The following is a 26,937-nucleotide window of genomic DNA, read 5'->3' as shown; positions in this document are numbered from 1 at the left end:
TCTCACTCTAATTTCTTTGTCTCTATTGTCTCTATTTGTCATACAAGACCCTGCCCTGGTTGCCCACTATGTTTGTTCCATTAATTTCAGATTAGTTAAACAGTGGCCTATAAACATTTGTTGGCTTTAATTACCCATACGACCCATCCCTATGCATTTGTTCCATAAATACACATTAAATATGATCATAGCTATCTTCCGTTACTGTGGTGTGTCACTGTAAATGTTGTCTGAGCTATTGTTTCTTCATATTTTGTTGTAGCTTCAGGGTTATTCATTTGTCATCATGCAGAGTTCAGCTCTAATTTTCTAGTTGTTTTCTAATTGCATGAATATTTTTCTAGACTCTCCTTATGTTTGTAACTCTAAAATAAAATGTTTAATAATGAAGCCAACATGTTATCAAATATCATATTTATGTATCCTTTCACATACAGATGCTGATAAAATTTTAATAAAGTTTTTTCTAGAAGTTAATTTTATTTTTATTACTAATGATATAAAGAAGTCTCAAAATTTCTTGGACTATGGCTAAAGAAATTTTTAGACTTGACATTCCATTGTATACCAGATTATAAGTCATACTACTTAATCACCAGTGCAAGAAACTGGTGATTAAGTAGTGAACAATATCGACACAGATTCTCCTCTCAGAGACCATTAATCAGGGATGCAACCAATAGAATCTGTAGAGTGAATAATAGCAGAGGTACCAGATGTCAGCCAATCTCTTAAACTAGAAGATTTCTACATCTTTTCTTCCAGTGACCCTCACGAATCCATAAAGGAATACTACTCAACTGGGATTCATATTCTCTGCATTTAACAGCCTTAAGTTAAAGCAATGGGACCTAGAGTAGATGGGTATTTAGTGAGCAGCAGGTATGGAGAGTGAGCCCTTGTGAAAGAGCAGCATGAACAAGCCATATACAACTCTGTCAACTTCAGAATTACTCTCAGTGTTAAAACTATTGGGATTATATCATTAGAATTCAAGAAAGATACTGTGCTTTTCCATGCCATAAAATCTACATATTTCATCTGTTATCCTGAGATTATTTAAAACCTTTATGCCAATTTTTGCCTCTGAAATATGCACTTGCATTAAAAGGAGTTTGTTCAAAAATATTCTCTAGTAAATCTACTTATTTGAATTTGTTGTGAAGAATAAATGTAAACATAACCCTACCACTATCAGTATCCTGCATCTAAAATACTTTGTAGAATTCATGAGAGGAAGTAAATAGGTAAAAGTGTTATATGCTACTACCTCCGTGCTTGATTGGGAAGATTTTATGCCAGACCAAGAAGAAGTGACTCATGAAGGCCAGATAAGCCTGCAGAAGCAAGATAAGGGATGGCTCAAAAATGAATAATATCAAAGGTGCAATTAGATGAATAGTATGCATAGAAAGCTCCTACAATAAGTATTTAGTTTAATTCACAGAAAGAACCAGAGCACAGCATTCAGGAGTCCTAGGAGAAGAAAACACAACAATAGGTTCCAGCTTTCAAGGACAAGAGTCCTACCTTGGAATGAAAATAGGGGTTCTGCCTTAGAGCACTTGGCTGAAACCCCTTAAATGAAATGCGAGTTTGGCCTAATAAGACAGAAAATACATGGTCTAAAAGTAAAACAGCAATGAAACTGAACAAATTAGCTGAAGCCCTAGAATGTGTATTCCAATTTCTTATAAAAGAGTGGTGTTGGGGGTGGGGGGAGATTTACAACAAGGAAATGATGAAGTGGTCTCAATTTGTAAAATTTAGGGAATAGGACAGGAAATTCCAGGTAAAGAAAACCCAGAGACACCTTTAATTAATGCCACTAAATAGTCTTCATATCAGGCATGGCTTTAATCGTTTTTTGTTATACTCTTGCCTGAATGGCTGGCAGTCTATGGTATTGACAAAAAATTTCTTCCCAATTTCAAGTGACCACAGCTATGTCACAGAACCAATAACTTTAATTATGTAAGAAAGACTTTATTGGAAGAACTGTTAAGTCCATTTTTTAAGTATAAGAATAGAGAACAGTGTGGTGATTGCTGGAGGGAAGGGGGTATAAGGGGAATAAATGGTAAGCAAAAAAAAAGTACAGTAAAGATTAAATAAAAAATGAAAAGAAAGCTGCAAACAAATATGTGACTTCTACCAAAGGCCACACCTTTAAGGGGCTGACTTATCTCTGGCTTGGGAATCATTTATTTTAATTTTGAAGCTCTCCAGTGCAACTTGGGCACTCTTCTCTGGTGACAGTAATGAAGGTGTATATGTGAGCATGACATTAACAACAGGATTTAAGTGAAGATGCTCAGACGCACCAGTTCCAGCTCCAGATGGGTTAATAAAAGGCACAGCTGTAGAACAAAGATTCATGTCTTTTTGGTAGTGTGGGTCCTAGGGTAGTTTTAAGACTTGATGATACATTTTTTAGCTCATTTTGCCTTTCCTGGTGAATCTTGAGACTTCATATCCCTAGCAGAGGTTTTGTTTCTGGAAAAGCTGAATGAGATTCTGCTTCTAGATATTTAACAGAAAGACCCGAATCAGAACTCTTAATCATAGAATGCTGCATTGGCCTCAGAGGTGTTTTGGGAACTTTTTAATCTAAGCCATCTGGTAACACCACCTTGATCTTCATTGAACAACTGCTCCATTTCTTTGCTTTTCTTCCCAGCGAGCTTCCCATTAACTGTAACACCTCATGTCATTCATGTTTTGGCATTAGACAATATCCCATAAAGAGGTTTCTCATTTGGATTTTGTTGAGTTTTCCTCCTTAGCTACTTAGTAAGTTCATCAATTTCTTTTGTACCTCATCCAACATTTCCTATTGGACCTCATTTTGTCTTTTAAATTTTTCAATTTGTTTTTCCTTCAGATCCAAGCCAACATTCACTTTATCCAGATATCCCAGTAATACAGGTTTTCCTTTAGACTAGAATCTTGCCTTCTCCATCCATTCAGCTAGTACCAACTTCAGGTTGGCTAGTACATGTTCCCGAGAGACAGAAAGCTGTAATGCACTTTCATCTTTCTCCTGGTGACACACTCAATTGTTTCTGCAGTGACTCCACTTGCAAACTGGCTCGACGGCTTGCCTGTCCCATTGCACTGAAACATGAACATAGCTTCTTCTTCAATTCTCTGGCTCCCCTTCTTAGTTTAGCTGCTCTACCTTCTAGAGTCCAAGCTTCTGGCAAAAGAGAATCTTCTGATTCTAAAGCCTGATTAAACTATCTCTCCAGCTCCTGCCTTAAGTGTAACTCTTCATCACATGAATGTTGAACCTCCTTTTCTAAGGCACAGTTTTTTTTCCATTGCTTCTGTTTCAATGCCAACATGACTTCAGTTTTCTCCTGTTGAAGCATAATTGTCTTTTCCTGCATTGATGTAATGGTCTTTAAAAGCTGATTTTAATTCCCCCATTTTGCCCTTGTTCTTTTTTCAATAGTTGCTCAAAAACAAGAGCCTTCTTTGTTATTGCAACATATTCAATTTTTTTTCTTTTTTCTCATCATAGAAAGTCCCATATTTCTCTCTTTTAGTACTTGATTTTTCTGTTTCCTTTTCCCTAGATGTTTCTACTATTTTTTTTTTCATTTTCCTCTTGTATTTTACATATGTCCACTTCAAAATTCAGTATTCTCCCCTTCAGGTTGGGTACTGCCTGCCTCATAAGTTCATTTTTGTTCATTTCATTAGTGAAATTTTCACTTAAAAAAAGTAATTCATCACTTTTTGCTTTAAGAGCTCTTTTTTCTTTGAATATGTTTTGTAAAACATCTTGTTTCTCCTTTAGCTGCTTAATTTCTGAATCATTTCACATTGTTTTCTTCTAGTTCAGAAGTGGCAAAAATAGAATCACACACTCTCTGATTATCTTTATGGAGGGTTAAGTGTTGCTTCTTTCTCCTATGTTGATTTTCTCAGCTTTTGTACCTCTTCTTGGAATAATTTAGAAGATTTACTCAGTTTATATATATATATATATGTGTGTGTGTGTGTGTGTGTGTGTGTGTGTGTGTGATTTAATTACTTTAAGAGAGTCTGTGTATTCTGAAGTAATTGATCCCATTAGGGCTGTGGTGAAAAAGGGTTAAACTTAGCTGAAAGATCACACTTTGCATTGCAAAGCTGCCCTATGCTGAGCTGAACTGGTGCTAACTCCTTGAAAGCTCCTTTTCATTTTAACATGCTCCTTAAGCTCAAAGTTCTCCTTCTGGATGTTTAAATTAGATTTTCATGACTGATTTAGCTGATCTACTACTAAATCTTTTGTTTTATCCTCAAGTTTCTATTTGGTGAAATACAAATCATTAACAGTGTATTCACATTGAATTAACTTTTCTTTCTGTATGTCTGACTCTTCAGTGATGTTCATTTTATCATCTTCAAGTTGACAAACTCTCTTTTTCATCATCTCAAGCTTATTTTAGTTTACTGATGACGCTGTCTTTTTCATTTTGTTGTTTTGATTGATCTTTTATGAAAACCATGTGCTTTGCAGATTCTCGTTTCTGTTGAGTCAACTCTCCTAACGTAGCTGCGATGTGATTGAGTTTTTGATTCTTGGTCTTTAAGTCACATCTTAAATAATTTACCTCTGAATTTGAATTCATGTCTCTTACTGCTATATTTTAGTTCCTTCACACTCATTGGTCAATTTTAAAAGTTATAAAGTTCTTCCTCTTCTTGACTTAATAATTAATTTTCTTTTTCTAAAATGTGAACTCACTCTTGAAGTTTCAGGTTATCATCAATGAGATTGTTATCCTGTTTTAAGCTATTCAGTATCATTTCATTTTCAGTATTAGACAGTGCTTGCTGCACTCTGAATGCTTCCCTCGCCAGTGTGCTCTGTGGAAGAACTCTGCCCGTTTCTGACACAGGGTTACGTGGCTTCCTTACATCAGGCTTCAATTCACATTCTTCAGTTGATTCTTTCTTTTCCTCATTTATCTGGTCGTGTTCTCTCCTCAAAGCATCTCTCTCATTCTCTGCAGAAGATAATGTTTTTATTGATGTATTTAATTCTAACCTTAAGTTCTTCGACCTTCCTGGTATCCTCTTCTTTTCCAATTTGTAGACCTTAAATAGATTTTTGCATATAATAAATGCTCGAAGCATCGGTTACTTTCACTCTTGAGCTACCAGCTGTAAGAGCTTTTCCAGTTCTTTATTTCTTTCTTCATGTTCATTTATTTTATCTTGATCCCTAGGACTTATTTCTGCCCATTTCTCTTGAAGAGCATTCTGCAGTACTGCCATTTCAAGTTGATGGCCATCAATTTCCTAATTTTGCTGCTGTTGAAATTCTTGATAGTATTTTGCAGTTTGTAGATTTCACTGTGGTCAGTGCTGTTTGCTATGGAAGTCTGAGCAAAACACCTCCAATGGCTAACGTCAGCCTTAAGTCTTAGAACTTTGCCAGTCTGTTTATTTTCAGTTATGATGAAATCCAGTCAGCAAAGTCCATATCATCTCCGTTGCAAGCTGAAGCATAATGGTTGATGTTGTAACCAAATAAGGGTGTTGCAGGGGGTGGTGGTATAAGGCCAGCCCCAGAATTTACTGACTGAGAGGCTAACTACTGCTTCAACATCTTATTCTTTACTTCTGTCTTCCTTTTAGATATTTAAATTCTAAGTCTCCCTGTTGTAGTTGATGCTGGTTAGGGGAAGTTTGCTGCTTTATTTGAATCTCTGATGTTCCATACTTCAGGGCTACATCACTGCAAACAGTTTTAAGTCTCTTATTCTCCAACCATAAGGTCATTTGAGTGACTTCAACCTCTTTTCTCTTAGAGTCAGGTGACTCTTCTTCCCTTTTGGATCCATTCATTTTAGAGGCGTGGTATGTAAAAGCAGCCACACTGCCTTCCACTTGCCCCAGGGAATGACCTAACCCAAAGCCAAAGCCACCAGACCAGGAGGCCATGGCCTCCAGTCATAGGACTGACCTGGTCCACTCCACCAAAAGCAAGACAAAGGTGTCCAACACCATGGAACAATCCTGCCAGGTGTCCCAGAATGCTGAATGGATGGGGCTAAGAATCAAATTACAATGATACCATTGGTAGGAAACCCCAACTGGCAGGCCTTGGGGGAGCAGGGACACCTAGATACTGAGGCCTGACCTGGGTCTAACAAAGGCCTTCTCCAGTGACAAGGCCCCCACAGATCTCCTCTATGCCCTCTGTCTAAGTAACTGACCTCCTGGACCACCATGCCTCCTGGACACTGCTACCATAATGGCTGCTCAAAGGTGCCACCTCCAAACACTACCCTCTGTGCATGGGCCATGCAGGGGGGTCCCTACCCCTCCTCAGAGGAGCCTAGTACCCCCTCCAGCTGCCTTCTTGGGTCTTCCAGCTGTAAGAGACAAGACCTGAACTCTGCTCTTTTCCCTCCTGAGCTCAGGCAGGGGACACAGAGGTTCCTCCATCCACCTCCTGGGCTCCCCAAACAGTCCCTTCAGTTTGGGCCTTTAGGAAGAGGTGGGGGCAATGCTACAGGGGCTACTTGATCCTGGGTACCTAATCCTGGTTACCACCAAAGCCTCAGTGGCAGGAGAGCCCCTTAAGTCCCTTTTTAAAACTTTAGAAATCTGTACATGATTTCAGTAAATATTAATCTAACTCAATAATACCATTTCTCCCATGAATTATAAAGGGTTTGAATAAGCCAGTAGTTATTTGAAATAAGACATCTCTTTCTCGCTTCTTAGCTCCCTTAAGCAGTTCTTTCTTTGGTCCTTTCTGAGCTCACATTCTCATTATTCATTTTTGGACACTTATTTATCCACTTTTCCCCAACTTCCTGTTTATAGATCTTATCAAGTTTTAGAGTCTAGAGTGCTTTGAATATAATGACTGATTATACATCCATTCCTGGAAAAAATACTGGGTATGCCAGTCACAGTTCTGTTTACCCTTCAGGGAGAAATGTTTGATCTTATCATTTTCTGAAATTTATCTCTTCTTAATTTACAAACGATTACAAATAGCTAAGCTTCTACTTCAGGGATTTGATGATGTCTCCACTTTGGAGTAGAGATCTATTTTTTGATTATCTATTTTCCCATCAATAAACACTCTACTTTTACTAAAATAAATATGACACATTAGCACAAGATTAATATAACTCATTTAGTGAATTCAATGAAACTGCAATTTGCCTTTTACTGTTAGTTTATTTTTTAAATGTATTTTATTGATTATGCTATTGCACTTGTCTCATTTTCCCCCCTTCACTCCCCTCCATCCTGCACAGTCCCTCCCACCCACATTCTCCCCTATAGTTCATGTCCATGGGTCATACATATAAGTTTTTTGGCTTCTACATTTCCTATATTATTCTTACCCTCCCCCTATTTTCTACCTACCATTTATGCTACTTATTCTCTGTACCTCTCCCAGCTCTCTCCCCCTCCCACTCCCCTGTTGATAACCCTCCATGTGATCTCCATTTCTGTGGTTCTGTTCCTGTTCTAGTTGTTTGCTTAGTTTGCTTTTGTTTTTGTTTTAGGTGTGGTTGTTAATAACTGTGAGTTTGCTGTTGTTTTCCTGTTCATATTTTTTATCTTCTTTTTCTTAGATAAATCCCTTCAACATTTTATATAATAAGGGCTTGGTGATGATGAACTCCTTGAACTTGACCTTATCTGAGAAGCACTATATCTGCCCTTCCATTCTAAGTGAAAGCTTTGCTGGATAGAGCAATCTTGGATGTAGGTCCTTGTCTTTCATGACTTGGAATACTTCTTTCCAGCCCCTTCTTGCCTGTAAGGTCTCTTTTGAGAAATCAGCTGACAATCTTATGGGAACTCCTTTGTAGATAACTGTGTCCTTTTCTCTTGCTGCTTCTAAGATTCTCTCCTTCTGTTTCATCTTGGCTAATGTAATTATGATGTGCCTTGGTGTGTTCCTCCTTGGATCCAGCTTCTTTGGGACTCTCTGAGCTTCGTGGACTTCCTGGAAGTCTGTTTCCTTTGCTAGATTGGGGAAGTTCTCCTTGTTTATTAGTTCAAGTAAGTTTTCAATTTTTTGCTCTTTCTCTTCCCCTTCTGGCACCCCTATAATTCGGATGTTGGAACGTTTCAAGATGTTCTGGAGGTTCCTAAGCCTGTCCTCATTTTTCTTAATTCTTGTTTCTTCATTCTTTTCTGGTTGGATGTTTCTTTCTTCCTCTGGTCTATACCGTTGATTTGAGTCCCAGGTTCCTTCCCATCACTATTGGTTCCCTGTACATTTTCCTTTGTTTCACTTAGCATAGCCTTCATTTTTTCATCTAATTTGCGACCAAATTCAACCAATTCTGTGAGCTTCCTGATTACCAGTGTTTCGAACTGTGCATCTGATAGGTTGGCTATCTCTTCATTGCTTAGTTGTATTTTTTGTGGAGCTTTGATCTGTTCTTTCATTTGGGCCATTTTTTTTTTTTTTTGTCTCAGCACGCCTGTTATGTAAAGGGGCAGCGCCTTAAGTGTTCATGGGGTGGGGCACTGTGCTGTGATGCTGTATGTGGAGTAGGGGACGAGAGGGAGCAATGGCACTTGCTCCACTCTCTGCTGGCTTTCAGTCACTTCCCCTGCTACCCACAAACAAAGTGGGCCCTTTGGTGCTGCTTCCTGAGTGGATGGGTTTGTGCATGCTCTAGGCCCCTGTGGGCCTCTCTAACAAACTCTCCTGTGAGGCTGGTAGTGTCTCCTGCTGCCACCTTAAGCCCCACAGGTGTTTTCAATCAGTGGTTTGAGGCTTTATGTCCCTGCTCTGGAGACCTAGTTTGCAGGGTCTGTTATGGGTCTGCCGGTTGCTACCGCACCTGTCCCACTCCACAATCTGCCACCTCACTGGGTCCACCAGTCGTCACCTTGCTGCGAGTCCTCTCCTCCCAGCTGCCCATCTTCGCCCCTCCTACCAGTCTGGATGAATGTTCTTCTTTATCTCCTTGGTTGTCGGACTTCCATACAGTTTGATTTTCTGTCAGTTCTGGTTGTTTTTTGTTTTTAAATTGTTGTTGTCCTTCTTTTGGTTGTACGAGGAGGCACAGTGTGTCTACCTACTCCTCCATCTTGACTGGAAGTCTAGTTATTTCTGTCTGTATTTTTAAAACCTGTTGCCTAAGAAGAGGGAAAAAAAGTGAAAATAACCCTTTAAACAAAAAACTGAACATTTGTACCATCCAGTTTATGATTTTTTATATATTTGAGTATTAACTCATTATCATCTTGATTGTTAGCTTAATGTACTTATAAAATTATCTCAAATTCTATATATGTTGACACTTTTTTTTGCTCTAAGTTTTTGCCTTCTGAGTTGTAATAATATTATAATTTCTAAAATGATAATTTTAAATTTACCTTTAATATGAGTCAGAATGTTAATGTTTTAAAATATAATTGACATGAAAGGAAATTTATCTGACACAGGAAGGGCTTGCACTTTCTCTTAAGTATGTTGGACTATCACAAGGAGTTGAGTTCTCAGAAGAACCCTAAGATCAGACCATTAATTACTATGTATATAAACCATCTCAATAGTTAATCTAATTAATCAAGTATTTAAAAATATTTTGTCTTTCAAATAGAATACAGTTGAAGGCTTATTAAGGAGAGGGATACATTCTGAAAAATGCCTAATGAGGCAATTTCATCTGTGTGTGAACATCATAGGGTCTACCTTCACAAACCAAGATGGTATAGACTACTACACATGTAGGCTGTACGGTATAGTCTATTGATCCCAGGCTATAAATCTGTTACTGTGCGAAACAATGTGAGGTTAAATCAAGCACAAGGGAAAATGATGAGATCGAGAGAAATGGTAAAGAGGAGATGCATGGCACTGCTATAAGCCTAACACAGCATACTGTTTTACAGGAATTTTTTTTTAATAAATAGAAAGAATACACTCTAATGCAATGATAACTGTATAGTACAGTACATATGTAAACAGTAATATAGTCATTTATTATCATTAACTAATATTACGTACTGTACATAACTATGTGTGCTATACTTGTATAGGACTAGCAGCATAGTAGATTCGTTTACAGCAGCAGCATCACAAACATGTGGGCAATGCATTGCACTACAATGTTACAATGACCAAGAAGTCACTAGGCAATAGACAAGTTTCAGCTTCTTCATAATCGTATGGGGCCACCTTCATATATGATGCCCATCCTTGACTGGAACATCATTATGTGATACATGACTATATGTATAAAACCTAAAACTGCTTATTTGAGATATTTCTGAATTTCACTTCTCAGTCCTAGAGTTCTACCATATCCAAATGCTATCAATAGAAATGTCCATTTTTTCTAAAATGAAAAGAGCTAGATTTTATAATAAATATAATGAAAATAGGTGTTCTGAAGCTAGCCAAAGAAGCTTGCCAAAATCAATGGTTTGTATTTTCTGCTAAGTCTTCATTCTGTAATGTCATATTGGTAGATTTCAAATGGACATGCTGAGAGTGTTTACATCAGAGATGTACAAATGCTACCAATAATGCCTTGTGATTTTGGAGAGCACGTTGTTAAATATTTACCAGCATTATTGATAATTGCTCAAAACTGAAGTATATAAAATAGAAATGTTTAATGAAGATAGTAAAACTTCCCTTCAAATCTCATCACCTAGGTGTTATCTCTGTTCACATTTTAGTGCATATAACCTTCTATTAAAAAAATAGTAATATTTCCTGTGTTAAGTTTTTGTTTTGCAAACTCTAGAGGAATAAATTGATTCAGGCAAAGGTCAGAGTCCAGTTGTTAGAATTCTAATACAACCTCCAAGATATCTCCTCTTTGATGTACATACCCTGTATAAGCTCCTCCCCTTAATTTGGTAGGTATCAGTGAATATGCTGGGATATCACTCCCATGATTAGGTTAATAATCAGTTGAATTCATCAGAAGGGAGATTATCCTGGAAGAGCTAAGCTAATTAGATGAGCATTTTTAAAGAAGGTGACACTTCAGAGAGAAGCACTCCTGTTGGCCTGGAAGAAAGCAGTCATGTTGTGAAGTACCTGTAGAGGGAGCTACCTAGCACAGACTTACTAGCCAACTGTAGAGCTAAAAGTAATTCCCCCTCACACCCACTAGGCAACAACCTGCAAAAAATACAAAAACAAAAAGACCTCAGTTCTCAGTTCTACAATCACAAGGAACTAATTGTGCCAAAAACAAATAATCTTGGAAGAGAACACCAAGCTCCAGGTAAAATCTTAATCTTGGTCAATAACTTTATTTCAGTCTGTGGGGCTCAGCAGAAAGCTCAACTACATTGTGTCAACACAAACTGTGAGGTAATAAATGGGTGCTGAGTTAAACTGCTAAATTTGTGGTAATTTATTACTCAGCAATAGAAAACAAGTACACATTAGAAAGAATGATGACTGATTGGGACAGAATGAATGAAAGAGAGTCAACCATAGGGCTTTTAAGGATGAGTCTTTAAATTCCTCCAGAGGAAACGTAAAGAGTTTCAATATCTAGGACTGGATATATAGCCAGGTTTTCCAATATGGCCCCTTAGAAAGCTTTGATGGTTAGATGGAAAGCAGCACAATCTCTTAGCATTTGAATTCCCAGGACTGAAACTAAATAGAATAGAGGTGGAGTAGATCTCAGTCTGATGAGATTCATCTCTCTTTGTTGGTGAGGTCAGTGCCTTGGGATTAGTTTCAGGGGTTTTGGGAAAAACCCACCCAAGAACTCCCACCTAAAGATCTTTCACTAGGAGTCCTAACTTTCAGCTTGGAACAGAAGTATCTGAGTAAACACAGTTACTGTATCTGAAAAGAACTTGCTGGTCTAGGACAGGAGCTGACCAAACTAGACTATAAAATACTGATATCAAAATTTATCCCTTGAGAACTTGAGCTTGCAATAAATAAAGGCAACTGTAATAAGGTCAGTTGAAGGCTGATGGAACATTATCTTTTTTTTCAGGATCCATAGTTTCCTAGGCTTATTATACATCTGATGTAAGACAAGAAGAGTTAATCCTGAAAAACCATGCTGATAGACTTTTCTGCTCATCTGTTGGATGGGTTTAAATACCCAAATAATATGACCTGTAGTTTCATGGAGCAACTTTTAAGTGTTTATGAATTTATAATTTTGTGTCTTGCTTTATTAACTTAAAATTCATTTCATAGTCAAGTTGATGTATATAAACACTTCTTTTGAAACACTTTCTAAAAATTGACTTTTAGAAAGTGTAGAAACATTTTCAAACTTTAGTTCTGATTAGTCAAATTATTTTTAGGAATCATGGTATTAAATTTATACAACACACTGGTAATGCACATTTCATAGTATTATCACCAGAACTGAATATTATATACTTTATTATTAGATAGGCCAAACAAGTTACTTTATGTTTGAATTGGCTTTTTTAAATAATTTGTTATAATAATTGCATTTAATATTAATTAACTTTTCTAAGACATCTAGTGAGACATTTATGTTTCCTTTTATTAATTAATTTTTAAGATTGTTTCAAGGTATTAAACATTTTATAAAATCATTTTAAGTCTTTATGAAGTCATCATTAAACAAAACAAAAACAAATTAATAAATTTGGCAATATTTTCCTGAACGTGACCTTTTATTCCTACTAAATTTTAAAATATCAATGTCATAAAATAAAATCTATAAAACCTGGTGAAAAATTGTATGTTGTAAAAACAAAATACGTTTAAATGTATAAATATGCTTATAATGAATTGAGAGGGGGAGGGAGAGGGAGGGAGGAAAGAGGCAGGAGAGAGAGGCATGGTAAGATATTTATTTTGCTATTTATAAGACAGCATTAGGAATATTTTCAAATAAATGAATTTAAAGGGACAACCAATGAATAGCTAACATAATCTGAAATTTTTGGTAAACTGAGTCTAGGCAAGTCTACTTGACATCATTAAGTCTTATGCATGTAGAACTTGGTGAACACCTCTGTCCCATCACTGTGGCCTGGTATTTGGGAGTCAGGCCCACCAGCTCTGTAAAAAGAATAGAGGGAGAATCCTTTATATCAGGAAGTGAGTCAACAATATCAAAGCTTTCACACAAGCCAAAATGGAGGATAATTTTTAGTGGTTCAAGTTAGTGAGTCAGAGAAGGGATTTGAAATATTCTTTATATAATGGGGGAGCAAAGGGGAAGAAGGGGCAAGCCAATGGTCACAAATAGAGGACAAAGGGAGGGGACTGACTGTGGGAGTGGGTGGGGACAGGTCAGGGGAGAGCAATGGAAGAAAAGGCAGGACAACTGTAACTAAACAACAATGAAAACATAAAAAAATAATCTTCATCAGATTTTATATATATGATATTTCTTCCAGGATATCTAAAAGTATGTTAATTGAAATAAATAAAGCAGGAAACATAAGTGTAACCTTGACAATTTGAATGGAATAAATAAAATAAAAAGCTGGGATGATATTAAGTAAGACCAAAGCAAAGCACGTCAAATAAAGCTGGATACTATTAGATTGATTTTGATCCATATTGAAGATGGAAACTTTTGTGAAAACCTGGTTTCTTATTTCCTAGTGAAAACTAACAGTAGCAATGTCTAAGGAGTTCAGAGTGGTTATTGCATTATGAAGCCATCAGTTAACCTTACCAAAAAATGGTCCTAGATGAAGTATTATGATTTATAGTCCCTTCTAGATGCCAACACAGAGACCAATTGATTATTAATTATTTCTATCCCTAGGAAGGAACCTGGGAAGATGCAAGTTAAACTATTCAAACTGGATGATCTGGACCAGGTAGAAGATTATATGTAGCTTGGACGTACCTCATCCTGGAGAAGCCAAAAAGAGACTCCATTAGAATTAAGGGTGAGTGACCTAATGTCTCTCAGCCTTCCCATAATGTTGTGACAGCACCTAAGTCTTTATTCTTATTAATCAGCTTTGATTTTTCTCTGATTAGGTTTCTAAATTTGGGTTGTCTCCCACGTATAGAATTAGCACAGTTTATAAAACACAATCTGAATCAGTAACAGAAAGTGTTTGCAGTGGGGAATTAGAAAGAATATGTAGCTTAAATTAAATCCCAGATAGAAATAAGATTTACTTTTTTTCTAAATCAAACATGTCCAGAATACAAATAGTATGATAGTATAAATCTAAATGGAGGCCTTTTTGAATAATATTGTAAACATATCTGCTTTAATTGTAAACTACCTGTTCTACACGGCAACATTCTTGAGGACAACGGGCATTTGAAAGAGACTGCAGTAGTGTGGTACATTTATTAGTATTTGTAAATATTAATTTACAGATGATTGTCCCCTTCATGCTTGGAGTACACTTTCCATCTCATTGATATTGGGCTTGCTTAATGACACATTTTGATCAATGGAATGTAAGTGAATTTGACATACACTTCAACTGAGCAGAAGTTTTAAATGTGACTGTCGGCTTTGTCTTGCTAATCCTCACTGCCAAAAGAAAGACCATGTCCAAAAGAGCATGCTCTTTTTCAGACCTGGGTCTTAGAATGTAAGCTTTGTTGAAAAGAGCCGAGTTGAAGGAATCAGAGTCACAGCCCCTACAGAAAACTGGCTATCACCGACACTTACAGAGATAAAGATGAAATGCCTGTTAATGTAAAACCTTGAGAGTGTGAGCTGTGTTTTTAGTAGCAGAGCTGACAAATACAAGTAGAAATTTAAACACTCATTAATTAAATGAATAGATATCTCTTTTAAAAGTATAATTTAGGCTGGGGTGGGGTGGAGGGATGGGAAGAAAAGGCATACAACTGTAATTGAATCACAATAAAAAATTTTTTAAAAACTAAAAAAGGTATAATTTAGTGATATAAAAACATAAATGCATATTAACTATTATTTTGTTTTTTAAAATATTTTTAGTCCTGATACTTCCTTCTTTATATAAATCTGGAATAATGGTTATTCCAGTTATAATTATGAGCAGAATTTAAATTATAAGGAAATAAGATTTCTATTTAAATAGTAGTCAATTCCCCACAGATACTGTGGTTCAGTCATGAAGAGTAACAAAAGATGTACTATTTACAGAGAGAAATCATTCAGATGTTTCTTCATTACAAAATTAAAGAAAGAGGAATAAATGCTAGAATATTACTAGCCTTATTTACAATATTTATCAACGACGTGACTTCCAATTAGCTTTGAAACTCAAACTTGAATAAAGTCCTTTAGGAGAGTGACAAGCATGTGAAGATTAACATTAACAATGATTGTTCACATGTTCAATGATTGTTCACAACTTCATTCAAGTCACCTCCAGGCTGACTGTAGAAACTTCAAGCAAGTTTTCTAAATTTAAATTATAAACACAAATACTGAATGCCTAAATTCAGATTATATCATAAGTTTTAGATTAAATGTTTAAATAAGAAGATATTAAGGAAATCTAATCAAATTCAATATAAATTATAAGAACATGTAGAGTTTTGCATTAACCTAAAAAAAGACTCAGATTTTGTTTCCAGTTTTATTATTTGCATTAATTATGTATTGGCAGTTTATTTTTTATTCATGAGAACTGAGAAAGAGATACCAATCCACTTGTGTATCATAATTGTCCTTTAGGAAAAAAAAAATTCACAGAAAGTACTGTGGAAGATTAGGGGGTGGGCATTAGATTTATGCTTGTGTTATTGCATTTGTGTCATATTTTTAAAAATATTTTATTTATTTTTAGAGAGAGGGTAAGGGAAGGAGAAAGAAAGGGAGAGAAACATCAATGTGCGGTTGCCCCTTATGTGCCCCCAGTTGGGGACCTGGCCTGCAACCCAGTTATATGCCCTGACTGGGAATTGAACCCACAGCCCCTTGGTTTGCAGGCCCACACTCAATCCACTGAGCTACACCAGCCAGGGCTCATTTTTCTGCATTCACTGCTAAAATGATATGCAATGCTATTATTTTATAAATACTAATTTTCAATTTGTGCAATGAAGATGGTGCTATGCATGCTGGAATTAGCTTCCTATTTTCAAGGAAGGTTTTGAGGCCCTTGATTCATTTGTTTTCAAATTCTGCTAAGTTCCTAGGTGTCATTATCTTCAACCATAAGATGACAACATTTTAAATGTCATTAAAATGCATCTTACCTGATTTGTAGAGAGAATAAGTATTTGAAGACATTATCCATGTAATCCTATTAAAGCAAAGTTTGCAAAGAAACGCTTAGCATGCTCTTGAATCTTTGAAGCTCATGATGGTTGTAAGCCATGCTATAGCTCTGTTGTTAAATTTTCCCAAAGCAGTTAAAGCTAATGGCAGTAACAAATGAAATGCTGTAAATCCAGGAAAAGCATCAAGCCTGCTTAATTCCTGAGGCATAAATTTTAATCATTGAAATAGAATTTTTTTCAGTTTCCTTAGCTAATCTCACTTCCTTTTGTCTTTCCCCAAGATAATTTGATGTTTTGTTAAGAATGAAATCAATTACAGTACAACTGCAATTTATAAGAGATTTAGCCCTAGTAAGATGAGAAAGTTGTTCCACTGTTTTTCAAGCAAAAGATTCTCTCTCCTCTCTCTGTCTCTCTCTGTCTCTCTCTCTCTCTGCCTGTCTCTCTCTCTCTCTGGATTTTTTCCTTGTACTTTCATTGAGGGATATTTGGCAAATCAAGCACATTGAATTGAAATTCAGTTAAGGAGTTATTTCCTTAATGTTTTTTACTCCCTCATTTGGAAGCTAAAAAACTGTCTTACATAATTTACACAATTTAACTGGAGTTCATATATGGATTAAATAGATTCATTTTGCCTGATATAATATTTGAATCATCTCTATCAGAATCCTTTGGGGTATTTATCAAAAATACAGACTCCTAGGCCCTAACTAAAATTCACTCAATAAGCATGTTCATCACATGTACTTGAATCTGTTTTTGTTTTTTTTAATTGAATTCATTGGGAGTGACATTGGTCCTCTACACCATACCAGTTTCAAGTATGCAGCTCAATAAAACGTCATCTACACACTGTATTGTACACCCATTGCCCCAAGCAAGTTTTCTTTCCATCTTCATTTCCCCCCTTTGAGCACCTCCACTTACTCCCACCCCCTTTCTGGCTATCACCACACTCTTTTCTGTATCTATGTGTTATGTACATATGTTTTTACTTAACCCCTTCACCTTCTTTCATCTAGTACCCAAACCTCCATCCCCTGTAACAGCTGTCAGTCTGTTCCATGTACCCATGCTTCTGTTTCTATCTGTTCATCAGTTTATTTTGTTCTTTAGATTCTACATATATGAAGTTTATACAGAAACTATGCAGCCATGTGACATGAAAAATAAAGACATTTATTGAAGAAGATACAAGATACAAGAAATATTGTATATAGGATAATGACACCTCAGTCCCTTTCAAAGTAGGTGCCTTGGGACCTCACACAGTTCTAATCACCATCAGCTGCCCTGTCATATTTTCCTGAATCTCATCATGGTCTGAAATCTCTTCCCTTTCAAAGGTGATTTTAGTTTGGGGAAAAGCCAGAAGTCCCAGGGTGCAAATCTGGGATGGAAGGGGGCTGGGTCACCTGGGTAATTTGATGTTCCTCAAAAAATCTCTGCAGAAGATGTGATGCATGAGTTGGGTATGTTGTCATGATGAAGCTGCCAATCACCAGTTGCCTATAGCTGCAGCCTTCTGAATCATCCGAATCATCTCCATGGAGGAATTTCAAGCTTAATGTAAAATTTGATGCCGATTCATTGCTCTACTTGCTCAGTCATTTTGAATGTGACAGCCACACAGTACACATGCTCACTCAGCAGTGTCTACCAATCCCAAAGACCAGTACAATGAAGTTGTCATTGTTCAAGCATGCACATTCCAGTCCACTTTCCTTGGTTGCCAGTTTATATGATGTATATTGTTGTGCAAACCAGTCTCATTATATTAACAAAAGCTGGACTTTTTCCAGACAGATCTCCTAAGTAAGTAAGATCATATGATGTTTGTCTTTCTCTGACTGGCTTATTTCACTCAGCATGATAATCTCCAGGTCCATCCATGCTGTCACAAAAGGAATGTTTTCCTTTTTTTAAAAAAAGGCCATTGCAATCAAAACAGCCTCATACTGGCATAAAAACAGGCACATAGATCAATGGGACAGAACAGAGAGCCCAGAAATAAACCTATACCTTTATGGACAATTAATATCTGACAAAGGAGGCAAGAACGTAAAGTGGGGTAAAGATAGTCTCTTCAATAAATGGTGTTAAGAAAATTAAACAGGTACATGCAAAAAAATTTAACTAGGCCACCAATTTACACCATACACAAGAATAAACTCAAAGTGGATAAAAGACTTAAATGTAAGTCAAGATCTATCTAAATATGGGGTCTAGTCAAAGGACATGTATGAATGACCCATGGATGTGGACGACAGTGTGGGAATTGACTGTGGGAGCAGGGGTTGGGATAGCTGGAGGAGGCCAAAGGGGGAAAAATTGAGACAACTATAACAGAATAACAATAAAAAAATTAAAAAGAATTGGAAAAAATAAAAATAATGAATCTGTAATTGTAATAATTACAATCTAATGACAAAGTGAAAAAATATTTAACAAGATCCTCAAGTAACTGAATTTTGTCATTGTTATAAATAAACAAATAGCAGAATACACAGAATTACTGATCATTTTTAACCCTTTCTCCTTTTCACTTGTTTTTTTGTTATCTTCTGAACTTGATTTGCTGTTACTGTAGCTTCAGAGCTGAGCTTCGCCTTTCATCAACAGAGTTGCAGCACTGCTGCGTAAACCTAAAGTGATCTTTCACCTCAGGGTGTTGAGCCTTACTTTTTTTTATTTTAATAAATGTATTAGGGTTATTTTTCTAAATAGAAAATTAATTTGTATTTTTTTGGAGATTAGCGTACTTCTACTTATAGGATATCGTATCTTAGCGATTGAAAAAAAATCTCTATACTGTCCTTTGCAGACTTGAAGGCTTTTCCTTCTAAGAGAAGTAATATAATTTAGTGAGAGTTTAATTGAGATGTCTAAACTAGTCAATATCTGGAAAGTGATATATTTGTTCAAAGATAAACTCATTTCATATTTTAAAGAAAACTATATGCAAGTCAGAGGACCATAACAGAAAAAGTACAAGGCAATAGAATAGCAATAAAATAATGGGTGTTGCAACAATTCCCTAGTGCAGAAATGGGCAAAATCTTCAAACAACCTCACATGTTAGTCCAGTAGTAAATCACTCACACACACATGCACAACACAACTCAAGTTGAGTGGTGTTCATTTAATGCAGTATATGTACACTAGTATATTAAAATAATTAACATTTCCTCAATTTCCATCTCAGTTACAATAAATGAAAAGCTTATATACTGACAAATCTGGTTCAATATAGAGAATAAACTCAAGAAAACTACTAAATTAGGTAAACATGCACTAGAGTACATACCGTACTACTCATGATGCACATGTGCACATGTGTGTATATAACACTCAGCTAGTTTTCTTAAAAATTCCTACAGCTGACTTTTCAATAACAAGAAAAATTGACTACTGAAAAATTATCATTGTATTTTAATTCTCAATTATGGCAAACAACAGTAATATACCTTGCCAAGACCACTCTCTTTCTCCATTGCTGGTTTTTTGTTTTTGTTTTTTTTTTGTAATCCTTTATATCAGTGCCATCACTGAAAAATGGTCATCATATGTTTATAAATACTGAAGTGACAGTGAGCTCATTTCTTAATCCACTGCTAAGTACTTATATGGAATTAATATAAAAACTATGTATTAGTGTCTTTACTCCTAAAATTAAAGTATTTATCTTTTTCATCTCTAAGTTTCTTTCCAACTTAAAAATTATGTAATTCTATGAGTCAGTTTGTGCCATGACTGAAATAGCACTAATTGTCAGAAATGTCTTGCTTATATTAAGAATAAAGTTGGTCAGTCACGATTCATATTCTTTCTGGAGCAGTACTCCATAGGATATTTTTCAGACATAAGTGAGAGGAATTTGAGTCAAACTGATTTTAGCAAAAAGAGAGTTTACTGCCTCACAAAACTGACATGGCTCAGGCCAGGTGCTCAAATAATGTAATTAGTTCTCTCTTTCTCCATCTACTTTATTTTCTCTGTATTGCTTTGTATTGAGAAAAATGTTTCCAAGTGATGATAATGTTGCCAAGCAGTAGTTCCACAAAAGTGCTTAGTGGTTTCTCAATGTCAACTAAAAGATACCACTCCTCCAAATCTTTCTGCACAAGTCTGGGAATTGAGTCTCATTGGCTTGTACTCATTTTTGTTGAAGCATTTTGGCTGTGAGATGAGGAGAAAAAGCTTATTTAATATGCACTTACTGGCTATGCCTAGGTAGAACATGTTCCCCTTCAGCCAGGAGTTAAAATAAACCCCATTAAAACAGAGGAGCAGTGTGAAAACTCAAAGGAAAAAGGGTATGTTTCCATCAGAAAAACAGGAGCTGGATGCTGAGCAGGTAAAACAAAAGATGAGCAATGTATTCTCTCAAACTTGATAACAGCTACCATGTTGTGCCATGATTCTGCTATCAGACTTACTTAAGCAAGCACTTCTTAAGTGTTTTAGTCTCAGGACTCCTATAAACTAAAATTGTTCAGAAACTTCAATAATTATTGTATATATGTTATATTTATTGATATTTACTATATTAAAAATTAAAACAGCTTTTAAAAATCTTTATTAATTCCTATAAAATAACAATAATAAGCCTATTGCCTATTAATTAGTGTACTTTCAATTAAAAATAACTATATATTCCAGATTAAATTATGAGAATTATTGTATTGTTTTCAAATTTCTTTAATGTCTCCAGATGGCTGGATAGTTATGTCATTTCGTCCTTCAATTTTTATTTTGATGAAAATTCACACTTACAAACCAAATGTAGCTGAAAAGAGAAAGTGCATTTAACAACTTTTTCAGGTAATTGATTATATTAATATTTGATATTACACACAATATTGACAAAATTTTTTCTTAAATATCACAACTTGGAATCTAAAACTGCACCAATTAACTTTTTTATTCTGTTCAGTAAAATCTACAGATCTTTTACTTCAATTCAATCTTTTCTTCATGCATAATTTTGAAATTTTGAAAAATCGTGAATTGTTCATTGGTAAAATATTGCTTCATCTCTGTATGCAGCTGAAAGACTTCCTGTTACTTCCCATTTCATTGCACAGAATAGAAAGGAGGCGTGTGCTCAAGGGTTGATATTTAATATGAATAATAATATTTTTGCTTCAAAAACAACATTCTCAAATGAAACTTTGTCTTCTTTTTTTCTGAGTATGTGGCAGTGAAGAATGCAGTGACAATTAGGATAGTTTTATATCTCTGCTCTGATTCAGGCAAAAACAAAAATTTTATCCACTATTGCTTTTTCACCATAACTGAAAATGTAAATACTGTGAAAAAGGCAAAAAATGTCCTAACATTATTATGAAAGTTCCTTACTTTTGATCCCCTGGATGAATCTCGGAAACCCTAACTGACCCAAGGACTACACTTTTCAAACCAAACTGCTGCCTAACTGTTTTGTTTGTTCTTCATATTGCTTGTTTTATTGTGCCCTCCTAGATACACAAAACTTTATTAGCATCTGTGCTAAAATGATACAATGTATGTGAAACTGATACACTATTAAGCCCTTGACAAGTATAATAAAATATTATTATTATTACTATTAATGATGTGGCATCCTGAATAAACAGTTTCTCTGGTGTGGTTTGACTAATAGCGCTGAGGAAAAAAAACATTGCTCTTCTATTGATGTTGTCAAAATTCTAGCACTTGCACTAATTCTATCAGCTATTTCACAATATTGGCATACTGAATGTATGATTAACAGAAGATTAGGACTTTTTTGTGTGTGTTTATGAAATTCTAGGTATCCTCTAGTCCAAATTCCTACAATTAATTTTTTTCTTAAGATTCAAAATTTTATTTTGGCTTAGTAGTGGGAAAACTGAGTTATTTCCTTGTGACTGAATTCCTGACTTGTTAACCCATATTTCCCGTCTAGGGAGGACCAAGGGCCAGGGCTTGCTCTTGTCAGTTCTGTATTCTCCACCAGAAATCATACACTGCTGCTGAACCTCCAGTCTAGCAGAATGGCTTGTTTTGAAGGTACAAGTAACATTCACACACATACCTTCACAGACCCACAAAGTAAAAATGAGGAGAATTTAAAGACAGTCTGTTGTCTGCATTAAGCACCTCAAGATCAACGACATGCTGGAATCTCTCCTTCATGTTTTCCAATGGTCCTTCAGTTCTCATGGCATTGTCCTTTGCCTTCGAGCAGGTTATTTTTGTGGTTCACTAAGTCACTAACCTTTGAGAAGCTTTCAAAAACTTTCTTATATTGTTACATGTTATACATCTCAAAAATTGGATGGGCTTATTTTTGTACTTTCTCTGTCACTATGTCCTATTTAAAACCCTAACCATTAAACCACACCACCCAGTACACAATCAATAAATCCGGTTCCATCCACTGATTCTCTGGCACACCCTTGGTCAAAACAAAACTGAACTTCAAGAGAATACACTATTCTGGGTCACCTTACATCTGAGTATTTTGTTTTTTTTTTTGTTTTTTTTTTTTAATTTTTTTTATTGCTATGCAATTACAGTTGTATGCCTTTTCTCCCCATCCCTCTACCCCACCCCAGGTGAACCCACCTCCCTCCCCCCTCTCCACCCTCCCCCTTGGTTTTGTCCATGTGTCCTTTATAGTAGTTCCTGTAATACCCTCTTCCCACTATCCCCGCCCCCACCCCCCACCCCCGCCCTGGCTATTGTTAGATTGTTCTTAACTTCAATGTCTCTGGTTATATTTTGTTTGCTTTTTTCTTCTATTGCTTATGTTCCAGTTAAAGGTGAGATCATATGGTACTTGTCCCTCACTTCCTGGCTTATTTCACTTAGCATAATGCTCTCCAGTTTCATCCATGCTGTTGCAAAGGGTATAAGCTCCTTCTTTCTCTCTGCTGCGTAGAATTCCATTGTGTAAATATACCATAGTTTTTGGATCCACTCGTTTGCTGATGGGCACTTCGGTTGCTTCCAGTACTTGGCTATTGTAAATTGTGCTGCTATGAACATTGGGGTGCACAGATTCTTTTGGATTGGTGTTTCAGGGTTCTTAGGGTATAATCCCAGCAGCGGAATTACTGGGTCAAAGGGAAGTTCCATTTTTAGTTTTCTGAGGAAATTCCATATTGTTTTCCACAGTGGCCTCACCAGTCTGCATTCCCACCAACAGTGCACTAGGGTTCCCTTTTCTCCACATCCTCTCCAACATTTGTTTGTGGATTTGTTTATGTTGGCCATTCTGACTGGTGTGAGATGATACCTCATTGTGGTTTTAATTTGCATCTCTCTGATGGCTAGTGATGCTGAGCATCTTTTCATATGGCTCTGGGCCCTCTGTATGTCTTCCTTGGAGAAGTGTCTGTTCAAGTCCTTTGCCCATTTTTTAATTGGGTTGTTTGTCTTCCTGGAGTGGAGTCGAGTGAGTTCTTTATATATTTTGGAGATCAGGCCCTTGTCTGAGGTATCGTTGGCAAATATGTTTTCCCATACTGTTGGTACTCTTTGTAATTTGGTGCTGTTTTCTTTAGCCATGCAGAAGCTTTTTATTTTGATGAGGTCCCATTTGTTTATTCTTTCCTTTATGTCCCTTGCTTTAGGGGATGTGTCTGTGAGGATGTTGCTGCGTGGAATGTCTGAGATTTTCCTGCCAATGTTTTCCTCAAGGACTTTTATGGTGTTACGGCTTATATTTAAGTCTTTTATCCATCTTGAGTTTATTTTTGTGTATGGCGTAAGTTGGTGATCAAGTTTCATTTTTTTCCACGTAGCTGTCCAGATCTCCCAACACCATCTGTTGAAGAAGCTGTTTTTGCTCCATTTTATGCTCCTGCCTCCTTTGTCAAATATTAATTGACCGTAAAGACTTGAGTTTATTTCTGGGCTCTCTGTTCTGTTCCATTGGTCTATGTGCCTGTTTTTATGCCAGTACCAGGCTGTTTTGATGACAGTGGCCTTGTAATAGAGTTTGATATCAAGTATTGTGATCCCTCCTGCTTTGTTCTTCTTTCTCAAAATTGCTGCAGCTATTCGGGGTCGTTTATGGTTCCATATAAATTTCTGTATTGTTTGTTCTATACTGTGAAATATGTCATGGGTACTCTAATAGGGATTGCATTGAATCTATAAATTGCCTTGGGTAGTATGGCTATTTGATGATGTGAATTGTTCCAATCCATGAGCATGGTACATGCTTCCATTTGTTTGTGTCTTCCTTAATTTCTTTCTTCAATGTTGTGTAGTTTTCCAAGTACAGGTGTTTTACCTCCTTGGTTAGGTTTATTCCTAGGTACCTTATTTTTCTTGTTGCTATATCAAATGGGATTTTTTCCCTGATTTCTGTTTCTGATGTTTCATTGTTGGTGAACAGGAATGCCTTTGATTTCTGAGTATTGACTCTGTATCCAGCTGTTTTGCCAAATTCATTTATTAGGTCGAGTAGTTTTTGAGTGGAGTCTATAGGGTTTTCCATGTACACTATCATGTTGTCTGCAAACAGTGACAGTTTCATTTCCTCCTTTCCAATTTGGATGCCTTTTATTGCTTTTTCTTGTCTGATTGCTGTGGCTAGGACTTCCAATACTATGTTGAATAGGAGTGGTGAGAGAGGGCATCCTTGTCTAGTTCCTGATCTTAGTGGGAAAGCTCTAAGTTTTTGTCCATTGAGTGTGATGTTGGCTGTAGGTCTCTCATATATGGCCTTAATTATGTTGAGGACTGCTCCCTTTATTCCCACTTTGCTGAGTGTTTTTATCAGAAATGGGTGCTGTATCTTATCAAATGCTTTTTCCGCATCTATTGATATGATCATGTGATTTTTGTCTTTGCTGTTGTTGATGTGATGTATTATGTTTATTGATTTGCGAATATTGTACCATCCTTGCATCCCTGGGATGAATCCCACTTGGTCATGGTGGATGATCTTTTTAATATATTGCTGGATGCGGTTTGCTAATATTTTGTTGAGAATTTTAGCGTCTATGTTCATCAGCGATATTGGCCTGAAGTTTTCTTTCTTCATTGTGTCTTTATCTGGTTTTGGGATTAGGATGATGTTGGCTTCATAAAAAGAGTTTGGGAATCTTCCATCAGTTTGGATTTTTTCGAATAGTCTGTGAAGGAAAGGGGTTAGTTCTTCCTTAAATGCTTTGTAGAAATCTCCTGTGAAACCATCTGGTCCAGGGCTTTTGTGTGATGGGATTTTCTTGATGACTGCTTCAATTTCCTTTGCTGATATTGGTCTGTTCAGGTTTTCTGCTTCTTCTTCATTCAGTTTTGGAAGATTATATTTTTCTAGAAATGTGTCCATTTCATCTAGGTTTTCAAATTTCTTAGCATACAGGTCTTCATAGTAATTTCTTATGATCCTTTGTATTTCTGTGGTATCAGTTGTAATCTCTCCACTTTCATTTCTAATTCTGTTTATTTGGATCCTCTCTCTTTTCTTTTTGATGAGCCTACTTAAAGGCTTGTCAATTTTGTTTATCTTTTCAAAGAACCAGCTCCTGGATTCATTGATCCTTACAATTGTGCTTTTAGTCTCTATGTCATTTAGTTCTGCTCTGATCTTGGTTATTTCCTTCCTTCTGCTTGCTCTGGGCTGTCTTTGTTGTTGTTCCTCCAGTTCTTGTAGGCGTAGGGTTAGGTTGTTTGTTTAAACTGTTTCTAACTTCTTAAGGTAGGCCTGTATTGCTATGAACTTCCCTCTCAGGACTGCCTTTGCTGTGTCCCATAGGTTTTGGGTTGTTGTGAGTTCGTTTTCATTTGTTTCCAGGAAGTTTTTGATTTCTTCCCTAATCTCGTTCTTGACCCATTCATTGTTTAATAGCATGCTATTCAGTCTCCATGCTTTTGAGTGTTTTGGGTTTTTACCCTTGGCGTTGGTTTCTAGTTTCAGACCCTTGTGGTCAGAGAAGATGCTTGATATGATTTCAATTTTCTTGAATTTGTTGAGGCTTGCTTTGTGTCCTATCATGTGGTCTATCTTTGAAAAAGTTCCATGGACACTTGAAAAGAACGTGTATTTTGCTTCTTTGGGATGAAAAGCTCTGTATATATCAGTTAAGTCCATTTCCTCTAAGGTATTGTTAAGTGACACAATATCTTTGTTGATCTTTTGTTTGGAAGACCTGTCCATTTTTGATAGTGGGGTGTTAAAATCCCCTACTATAATTGTGTTGCTGTCAATATCTTTCTTGAAATCCTCCAATATTTTCTTTATGTATTTGGGTGCTCCTATGTTGGGTGCATATATATTTACAATGTTTATGTCTTCTTGGTGGATTCTTCCTTTGAGTATTATGAAGTGACCTTCTGGGTCTCTCTTTATGGCCCTTCTTTGGAAGTCTATTTTGTCTGATATGAGTATTGCTACCCCTGCTTTTTTTTCCTGTCCGTTTGCTTGGAAAATTTGTTTCCAGCCCTTCACTTTCAGTCTGTGTAAGTCTTTTGTCCTGAGATGGGTTTCTTGTAGGCAGCATATGTGTGGGTCATGTTTTCTTATCCATTCAGCTGTTCTATGTCTTTTGATTGGAGCATTTAATCCATTTACATTTAAGGTTATTATCGATAGGTAGTTATTCATTGCCATTATTTCCTACCTGTGTTCCTCTGTCTTTCTCTTTTCCTTCCTTTCCTTAAAGCAGTCCCTTTAGCATCTCTTGCAGAGCTGGTTTGGTGGAGCTGTATTCTTTTAGACTTCTTTTGTCTGGGAAGCTCTTTATTTGGCCTTCTATCTTGATTGAGAGCCTTGCTGGGTAAAGTAGTCTTGGTTG

The sequence above is a fragment of the Desmodus rotundus genome, chromosome 11, assembly GCF_022682495.2.
Source record: "Desmodus rotundus isolate HL8 chromosome 11, HLdesRot8A.1, whole genome shotgun sequence".
Taxonomy (NCBI): Eukaryota; Metazoa; Chordata; class Mammalia; order Chiroptera; family Phyllostomidae; genus Desmodus; species Desmodus rotundus.
This window is presented reverse-complemented; position numbering follows the sequence as displayed.